Here is a 10,925-nt window from a genome sequence, read left to right on the forward strand (position 1 = left end):
AGGTAACCGAGAAGAAAAGATGAGAATAATAAGTGACCTCCCAACTAACCTCATGAACGTCATCAACGAAAGTTGTGAAACGGCAGACGAAGACGCAACGCCCAATGCTTCCCCCAGGCGAGATGGGTTGTCGTCTCCTCACTGCAACATCACAAAATCTCTTGGTAAGAGAGCCTCCACATATATGGGGGAGGAGACGCCCCCAGCTGTAAAAAAGCTCCTCGAAGCATGGCTAATTGACACGCTAACCAACATCCTCTACAAGTCTGCCTGGGACGCGACTACAGAAAACGCAAAGACTTGCACTATACAACCAGCAGACGAGCAGTGCAACCAACTCCCTCTTCCTTCGACGACATGTATTACTCACAATGTCATTAATAGTGCAGGTGACAACGCCCTCGCAACCATTTTGAAAAGGATGGAGGAAATGGAGAATGAGAACAAGGTATTTCGAGATCAAATGAAAGAACACCAGGAAATGGTCGATAAAATATCGGGCTCTCCCAAGCTATTTGATGTGCCGTAGAAATGTGGCACCTTTGATACTAATTACATAGTCTTTAGTTCATCTTTTAAAGCAGTATAAGTCATTTCTTATGTAGTTTTGGTATTTTGCAGGAAACCAGACTTGAAGAACCAAGAATAGGAAAAAGATAACAAAAACCCATGGAAAGGTAGAAATGCGGAAGGTTTGCGACCGCAAAAGTGATGTGTGGACCGCAGACCCATCACAGAGTGAAACAGACCACCCCAGTAATTGAGAGTCAAATCTGCGGTTCATTTTGCGGTCGCACAATTCATATGCGGACCGCATAGTGATCGCACAAATACAAAAGGATTTCCTGTGAAGATGATTTTGCGGTACGATATGCGGCCGCGAAACCAACATGCGGATCGCACAATCAAAATGCGATGAACAACTGGAAAACTCTGTGATCAGATCTGCGGTGAAAAAGAGAGATGTTCGGACTACGAATGTGTTCTACGGCCCGTTCTGCGACCCATTCTGTGGTTGTAGACTTTATCTGCAGGGTCATTTTTGTCACTTTTTGTCTACGACTTTTGGACCATTATAAATAGAATGACTAGTGTTTTTGTGGACCATCTTGTCTGAAAAAGAGGCTACACTTAGAGCATTGAATACACCATTATTTTGGAAGCTTTGAGAGAGAATTCAAAACTTTGTCCTCTTTGTAAGCTTTATGACTTTATTTATTACACACACACACACACACACACAATGGTTGGTTGATTTCTATTTATTTCTCATGCTTCATTTATGGTTGATGGTTGCAAACATTGACCAGTGCCATTTTACTTGGAAAAGTGGGTTAGGGTTTGGTAGAATTGAATAGTAAGAACTCAAGGCTTTAAACCTTGTTTAATAGAATCACTTAGAGATAAGTTGGTTCTACTTGGCATAGACTGGTTGTTCTTAATTGTAACTCTTTTATATTTGGGAAAATCATAAAGAGAAAATACTACCTAATTATTGAAAAATATTGGGTAGTCATTTAAGAACCATTTGCATATCAAAGGACCTTCCATTAGAAATATATCATATTCACACCGATAGCATTACATTCCATTGATGGGGATACAACCTTGGTTTCTTAATCAAATTAATCAAATTCTCTTAACAAAATAGCTTTTCTTGACAATTCACAATTACAAAACTCCTTTTAAACTAACGGAGTAGAACTATGGCTAAAGTCAAGTTTCACACTACTCAAGTAACCTTTTCACACCTATTCCCTGTGGGATTAGACCCCAACCTAGTTGGTTTATTATATTTGACCGTTTTACACCATTTATATAGGTGTAATTTGAGCGTATCAAATTTTGGCGTCGTTGCCGGGGAATACGGTTTTGAAATTACTAATTAATGTATGCTTTACTTTACATCTTCTTCTATTCCATCACACTTTGCTTGGTGTCATTAGGTAAACATGGGCGAGCTGGAAAAAGAGAATGTGTTTGCGGATATAGATGAGTATATTGAGGATACAAATGCCATTGTCTCTTCGAGAGTTGATGTTGCCACCTTCAAAGTGGAACACAGTCTAATCCTAATGCTAAAGGCAGAGGGGTTCTTCTGAAATTTCACCGATCCGACACAACATCTCATAAACTTTTTGGGTGTGTGTGCAATGCACAAGCAGAATCATGTCTCGGATGATTGCCCTAAGGTTGAGGGTGTTCAAGTACTCTTTAACCGTAGAGGTAAGACAGTGGATCCAAAATCTACCTCCTAATTCCATTCATACTTGGGTCGAGCTTGTCCTAGCTTTCCTAACAAAGCGGTTCCCACAAAGCAAGAAGTCCGAGCTTCAGGATAAAATTTTCTTCTTCAAGCAATTACCGGGAGAGCACCTACATGAGGCATAGGCTAGATTCAAGCTATATTTGGTGAGGTCACCGAATCATGGTTTTCCGGATACTATTTTGTTGGAGAAGTTTTACATGGACTTGGATCCTATGAATCAATCCATAGCCAAAAATGCGGCGAATGGATCATTTATGGATAAAATATTTGCTAGGGTCACACAAATCCTCGACAAGATGGCCGAACATAACTAAGTTTGGCACTCGGAAGACACCACGGGTGGAATTGCATATGGTACTCCTTCCTTGACCAACATGATTAAGGAGAACCAAGAAAGAGATCAAGTAATTATCGGGCTTACTACCAATGTCAACGTGTTGACAAAAATATTCATTGAAAGCCAAACAAAAAAGGTGAATGTTGTGGAAGATGTGCAACCAATGTCAAATGAGGAATACGAATAAGTAAATTATGTCAACAATTCACAAGGAAGATATCAAAGACAACCCTACCAAGGTTCAGGACAACAACACCAATGGAGATCTAAACCGCAAGGGCAAGGCAACCAACAATGGCGAAACGACCAAGGTAGTTCAAATCAAAGAAATTGGAGTAACAATAACAATAATTTTTCAAATCAGAGTTCAAACCCCTATGTTCCACCAAAGGGGCAATATTCTAGCTCTCCACATTGGAAAGAGAGTTCGTCAAGTGAGTCCAAGTTGGAAAACATGCTTGAAAGAGTATTGCTAAAAACAAGAGAGATCAGACACTTCAATGAAAAATATGACCGAGCTTGTGGGTTCTTACACTGCATCTATTCAAAAGTTGGAGATGCAAATGAGGGATTTCTCAAGAGAACAAAATCCGAAGCAAAACGGCACGCTCCCAAGTGATACAATTGCAAACTCAAAAGGTAGTGGGAGCAGCCCAACCTCTCGTTGTATGGACATTACAACTTGAAGTGGGAAACTACTTCAAGGAGAGAATGAACAAGTGGTCGAAGTGGAAGATTCTTAATAAGAAGTCAAGGCACAAGTTGAGGTGCCAAATGTTGTTGAAGTTGAAAGACTCTCGAATAAGGTAAAAGCTCAAGAAGTGAACCATTAAGAGGTTAAGGAAAAGGTAATAGAGGCACCAAAACCTCTAGCACCAATTCCTAGACCTCCCCATCTTTTACCTCAAAGAATAGCTAGAAGGGTTGATGATAGCAAACTAGAGAAGTTCTATGACATACTAAAGCAACTATCGGTGAATATTTCATTTGTGGAAGCATTTCAATAGATGCCGGGTTTTGCTAAGTACTTGAAAGACTTGATCACTAAAAAGAAAACCACCAAGAATGAAGTGGTGAATGTCACTCACCGGGTTAGTTCCATCATTGCAACAACGGTCGTCCAAAAGAAAGAGGACCTGGGAGCTTTCACAATTCCATGCACTATTGGATTGTGTGACTTTGCACGAGCCCTTTGTGATAATTGGGCTAGCATCAACTTGATGCCCCTTTCTATCTACAAGCTAGCGGGATTGGGAATGCCCAGGCCTACAAGTATGTGGTTGCAAATGGCCGACCGTTCGATAAAGCGACCGGTGGTAATAGTTGATGATGTGCTTGTGAAAGTGGGGAAGTTTATCCTTCCCGCCGACTTTGTTATTCTCGATTGTATTGTTGATAAAGAGATCCCTATCATCTTTGAGAGACCATTCCTTTCTACCGGGAGAGCACTTAGGACTCAGAATGAAATGAGATTAAGTTCTGAGTTAATGATGAATAAGTTACCTTTCAAGCAAACAAGGGTATGAAATTGCCACATGCATATGAGAGTATCTCAGTCATTGATGTTGTTGATGTGGTAGAGGATGTCGTCGAGGTGAAGATGGAAGAGGAATGCCTTGGTGAGGCATTGGCGGCTATTTTGGTAAATTTTGATGGTGAGGACATGGAAGGATATGTGGAATCAGTGATGCATTGGAAGGGCTTGGGTCATACACTTATGTACTAAAGAAGCTTTCTCTTGACTTAGAGAATAGAGTCACTCCTCCCGCTAAGCCTTCAATTGTCAAACCGCCACAACTTGAGCTCAAGCCACTTCTGCCGCACTTAAGGTATAAATTTCTTGGCTCTAATGAAACTCTACCCGTAATTGTTTCTTCTTTGTTGAATGATGTGCAGGTTGAACACTTATTGGATACATTGAGGGAGCATAGATATGACATTGATTAGACTATAGCGGATATCCAAGGGATTCCCGTCGGAATTTGTGAGCACAAGATACAACTGGAGGAAGAGAGAACCTAGCGTGGGGCACCAAAGGAGGTTAAATCATTCCATGCAAGAGGCGGTGAAGAAATAAATCATAAAATGGTTGGATGTCGGGGTTATCTACCCCATTGCCGATAGTCTTTGGGTGAGTCTAGTGCAATATGTACCAAAGAAAGGGGGCATGACCTTGATTCAAAATGACAAAAATTAACTCATCCCAATGAGGACGGTGACCGGGTGGAGAGTTTGCATGGACTATCGGAAGATCAATAGTGCTACTTGCAAAGACCATTTCCCTATGCCTTTTATTTATCAAATGCTTGATCGGCTAGCGGGAGGTCATTTTATTGCTTCTTGGATGGTTACTCCGGCTACAACCAAATAAACATAACCTTAGAGGACCAAGAGAAGACGGCATTCACATGTTCGTATGGGACCTTTGCTTTTATCCGGATGTTATTTGGGCTATGCAATGCCCCGACTACTTTTCAACGATGAATGATGTCAATCTTCTTGGACATGGTGGAGGATTTCTTAGAGGTATTCATGAATGACTTCTCTGTAGTTGGTGATTCCTTTGATAATTGCCTTGACAATCTTAGGCAAGTGCTCAAAAGATGTGAGGAGACAAACCTTGTGCTCAATTGGGAAAAATGTCACTTCATGGTGGACAAGGGTATTATTCTTGGCGACAAAATCTCCAAGAAAGGCATTGAGGTTTATCGGGAAAAGATCGAGATAATTTCCAAGCTTCCTCCTCCCACTTCGGTCAAAGGTGTTCGGAGCTTTTTGGGGCATGCCGGTTTTTATCGGCGATTTATCAAGGACTTCTCAAAATTGCAAGTCCCATATGCAAGCTCCTTGAAAAGAATGCTAAGTTTGAGTTCGATGAGAAGTGCCCCAAAGCTTTTAAGGAATTGAAAGCAAGGCTCACCACGTGACATATTATTGTCACACCTGATTGGTCTCTTCCATTTGAACTCATGTGTGACGCAGTGGTGTGGCTATTGGAGCAGTGATTGGTCAACGACATAACATGATTCTTCATCCTATCTACTACGCAATCAAGACACTCAATGGCGCACATGCTGGGCCTATTTATTGGTTTCCAAGGTGATAGTCTACACCGATCATGCTGCTCTTCGCAACCTTATGGCGAAGAAGGATGCTAAACCAAGATTGATCAGATGGGTTATTTTGTTACAAGAGTTTGACATTGGAGTCAAAGATCGGAAAGGAATAGAGAATCAAGTTGTGAATCACTTATCTAGGCTTAAAGAGGCAGGGTGACCAAAAGAAGATCTTGAAATTAATGATGTCTTCCCAGATGAACACTTATTGGCAATATCTAGTGTTGGAAAACGTGTCAGGCTAATAAAAGGGGAAAATATTTGAAAGAGAAAAGCAATAAATTGCACAAAACAAGACAAGATTTACGTGGTTCGGCAATTTTGCCTACTCCAAGGCCACACAAAGAATAATTATTTATTAATTGAAGAGAGAAAGAAGAAGTTGAGGGATGATATTTAAATGAAAATGCATACCCCTTTTATAGGCATTTGAATGCCATGTCGACGTAAGCACTTACATCATAGGAATGCTGACGTAAATGCATACATCATAAGAATTCCGATATAAGCGCATACATCATAAGAATGCCGATGTAAGCGCTTACATCATAAGTTCATCTCTTTTTGATTTTTCTTTCTTTTGTTTTGTCTATTTTTCTTTCTTTCACATACAACAACAGGTTTGCTACTATCAATCTCCCCCTCAAACCTATGTTACATCAAGAAAGAAATTAAAAAAAAATATTTGCTATTCTCTGGTGGCGCCTTCATGCTATCAGTATTGAAGGCTAACTGAGGCAGTGCACAACCTCAGTTTGTCAACACCGACAACTTTGGTCAATATGTCTGACGGATTTTTTGATCCTGGTATCTTCTGCAGGGAAAGAGTTTCTTCACTTATCAACTCTCGGATATGATGATACCTCAACTGGATATGCTTCGATCTTGCATGAAACACTGGATTCTTGGCAAGATGAATTGCACTCTGGCTATCGCTGAAAAGCTCACAATTGTCCTGCTCTTTACCTAGCTCTTTAAGAAAATTCTTGAGCCAAATCATCTCTTTTCCAGCTTCTGAGATTGCCATGTACTCTGTTTCAGTGGTAGATAGAGCAATATTTTTCTGAAGTCTAGACATCTAGCTAACAACAGTACCACCCAAGGTGAACACGTAGCCTGTGGTACTTTTTTGACTATCCAGATCGCCACCTAAATTTGTATCAGCAAAACCTTGTAAGATAATATTGCTCCTTTTAAAACAAAGTGTCATACCTGAGGTGCCTTTGAGATATCGCAATATCCATTTTACACCTTCCCAATGCTCCTTTCCTGGATTTGACATGTATCTACTGACAACTCCAACTGCATGGGCTATGTCAGGTCTAGTGCAAACCATATCATACATCAAACTTCCTACTGCTGAAGCATATGGAACTTTGGACATGTACTTCCTTTCTTCATCTGTCTTAGGTGATTGGTCCTTCGACAGATTAAGATGGCTTCCGAGTGGAGTGCTTCTGGTCTTTGCATCATGAAGACTGAACCTTCTTAGTACCTTATGTATGTACTTTTAGTGAGACACTTTTAAGGTTCCTTCAGACCTGTTTATGCTAATCCTCATCCCAAGCATTTGCTTAGCTGGTCCTAAGTCTTTCATTTCAAACTCCTCCACCACTTGTTGCTTAACCATGTTGATCTTATTTATGTTAGATCTTGCAATTAGCATATCATCAACGTACAACGGTAAAATGATATAGGATTTATCAAGATTTTTTATATAACAACAATGGTCCATTCACATCGTGTGAAACCATTATTACGCATGAATCCATCAAATTTCTTATACCATTGTTGAGGTGTTTGTTTCAAACCATACAAACTCTTCTGCAACTTGCACACAAGGTTTTCTTTACCAGAAACTTGAAAACCTTCAGGTTGCTTCATGTATATGTCTTATTCAAGGTCACCATGCAAGAAAGCAGTTTTAACATCTAGCTGCTCCAAATGCAAATTTTCTGCAGCTACGATACTTAGCACCAACTTGATAATAGTTAATTTGACTACAAGAGAGAAGATCTCGGTGTAGTCAATCCCTTCCTTCTGCTAAAATCCTTTTACTACTAATCGTGCTTTGTATCTCTTCTTACCATCATGCTCTTCCTTGACCTTGTACACCCACTTATTTTGCAATTTCTTCTTTCCTTTTGGTAACTCTGTAAGTATTCATGTTTTATTCTTTTGAAGAGAATTCATCTCTTCTTTCATGGCTAGCTTCCACTTATCAATGCTTATCACCTGCATTGCTTCAACAAAATGCTCTGGTTCTCCAGCATCAGTCAGAAGTAAATAGTGGAGAGATAGAGTTAACCTATCTGGAGCATTCGTGACTCTTTTAGATCTCCTTAATGCTGGTTCAGGATTAACTAATCCCGAATTTGATTCAAGTCATGACTCCAGATCTGGTTCTCCATCTGATTCTATCTCTGGTTTTGGTTCTGATTCATATCCAGATTCGGCTTCTGGTTTGGCATCTTCAATTTCAGATCCAGTTGTAGTCTCTCTAGCCACTTCATTTTCTGAGATTTCTTCTAACTCAACTGTTTCAGATGTCTGTCTACTAGTGCTGGTTGGTTCTACTTCAAGCTTGTCTTTGTACATCACATTTTCATTAAATGTGACATTCTTGTGTCTTAGGATCTTTCTATTCTGATCATCCCAAAATCGATAACCAAAATTATCATCACCATAGAAAATAAAGAAACATTTCTTGGCCTTAGGATCAATCTTATCTCTATCATTAAAGTTTACATGCACATAAGCAACACAACCAAAAATTTTCAGATGTGAGAGAGTTACCTCATTTCCTGTCCATACCTCCTCAAGAATTTCAAAATCCAGTGGTACAGAGGGTCCCATATTTGATGATGTGCTTGTGAAAGTGGGAAGTTTCTCCTCCCCACCGACTTTGTTATTCTCGATTGTGTTGTTGATAAAGAGATCCCTATCATCTTGGGGAGACCATTCCTTGCTACCGGGAGAGCACTCATGGACTCAGAACGAAATGAGATTAAGTTTCGAGTTAATGACGAAGAAGTTACCTTTAAAGAAAGCAAGGGTATGAAATTGCTACATGCCTACGAGAGTATCTCAGTCATTGATTGTCACGACCCAAACCCATGGGCCGCGACGGGCACCCGGTACCTTACTCAACCGAATACCAACATAACGTATCTTTTTGTATCATGCTATCATGGGTAAATGAGACGGAAAGGCTATCGTAGGATAATTAGAATAAAACATGTAATACCAACTTGGGCCTATAAGACCAAAATGATCACTCGTACACTAAACGTAGGCCGACAAGACCATATAATCTTTTACGTACATGGCATATGTCTACAAGCCTCTAAGAGTAGATAAATACCATAAAGGTCGGGACAGGGGCCCGCCATACTAAACAATACACGTCCGAATCATACTGATCAAATAATTAACTCCGGAGCAAATGGAGCACACCAACATCTTCCGCTGAGCTGATAGCCTACTTGGAGAACTCTCAATCTGTCTATCAAGACCTACGGGCATGAAACGCAGCGTCAGACGTCAGTACAAATAAAGTATCGAGTATGTAAGGCATGACAGTAGTATATAAAAGACATGAAAGAAACATGGAGTAAAGAACTCAACCTGAAATTCTGAATAGCTCTGTGAATCATGAAAATTTATAATGTCATGCATGTGCGTATAAATATCATACCATGCATAGGTATATGCGTACATAACATCATCAAGCCTCTGAGGGCATCCCATCATATCATCTCAGCCATTGTAGGCAAAATCATCAACGTATATCAGCTGATCAGGTGGTGGTGCGTATATAACGTCATAACCTTTTTTCATATCCCATATACATATAATATGCGCGTATATAACGCCTTCTGGTCATGGGTCAATGTACATGTATAAATGCATGAAATGCATAAGAAATACGTTAATAAGATTTCTTGAATATCATAAAATCAATATGCCTTTCGGACAAACTTTATCAAATACGTATTTTTCTGAGACCCATGAACAGAGGATATAATAATAATTCACATTGATCACCGTCCCGTGAGTTCTAACTATTAGAAAATAAATTTATCAATATTCCTTGATATTTAAACATTTAAATACAGAAAGTACACATTTTCTTAACTATGAAGTACCTTCTAAAACTCAAACTACAAAGAAAAAGAGAGACGATATAGCGATACTTACGTCGTAGGGATCGTTTTAATGTTATCGCTTCTTGATTTTGTGCCCGGGATTATAATCTTGTTTGAATCTCTTGCGGAGAGCTTAAGAGTAAAGTTAGGGGTGTTATTTGGGCGAGCTCTCTATAAAGATGGAGAAAGAGACGAGATGGGATGTAAAAATTCCATTTATTTAAAAGTCAAAAAGGTGCTACTTGGCACCCTATGATTGGCCCTTCTTCTAACGCTTATAACTTTTTATCCAGGTGTTGTATGAATGAACGGTTAAGAGCATTGGAAACTACATTACAATACCTTCAATTTGAAATATAATATGTCCCAAAAAGACCTCATATAGCACACTAAATGTATTTCTCAAAAAGTTCTGTTATAAGGCAAATCCTTAGTCGGTTTTTCAGCAACTTTAATCCGATTTTCCCAAGCTTCATATTTTCTATCCAAACATCATATATAGCCATATTATGACTTTAAAATTATTTAAATTATGATTAACAGGTCTCATATTCACTACGTCACCTTGAGACGCGCAGGGTGTGACATTGATGTTGTTGATGTGGTAGAGGATGTCGTCGAGGTGAAGAAGGAAGAGGAATGCCTTGGTGAGTCATTGGCGGCTATTTTGGTAAATTTTGATGGTGAGGACATGGAAGGATATGTGGAATCAGTGATGCGTTGGAAGGGCTTAGATCATACACGTATGCACCAAAGAAGCTTTCTCTTGACTTAGAGAATAGAGTCACTCCTCCCGCTAAGCCTTCAATTGTCAAGCCGCCACAACTTGAGCTCAAGCCACTTCCGCCGCACTTAAGGTATAAATTCCTTGGCTCTAATGAAACTCTACCCATAATTGTTTCTTCTTTATTGAATGATATGCACGTTGAACACTTATTGGATACATTGAGGGAGCACAGTCAGGCCATTGGTTGGACTATAGCGGATATCCGAGGGATTCCCGCCGGAATTTGTGAGCACAAGAAACAACTGGAGAAAGAGAGCAAACCTAGTGT

Source organism: Nicotiana tabacum, chromosome 9 (genome assembly GCF_000715075.1).
Source record: "Nicotiana tabacum cultivar K326 chromosome 9, ASM71507v2, whole genome shotgun sequence".
Taxonomy (NCBI): Eukaryota; Viridiplantae; Streptophyta; class Magnoliopsida; order Solanales; family Solanaceae; genus Nicotiana; species Nicotiana tabacum.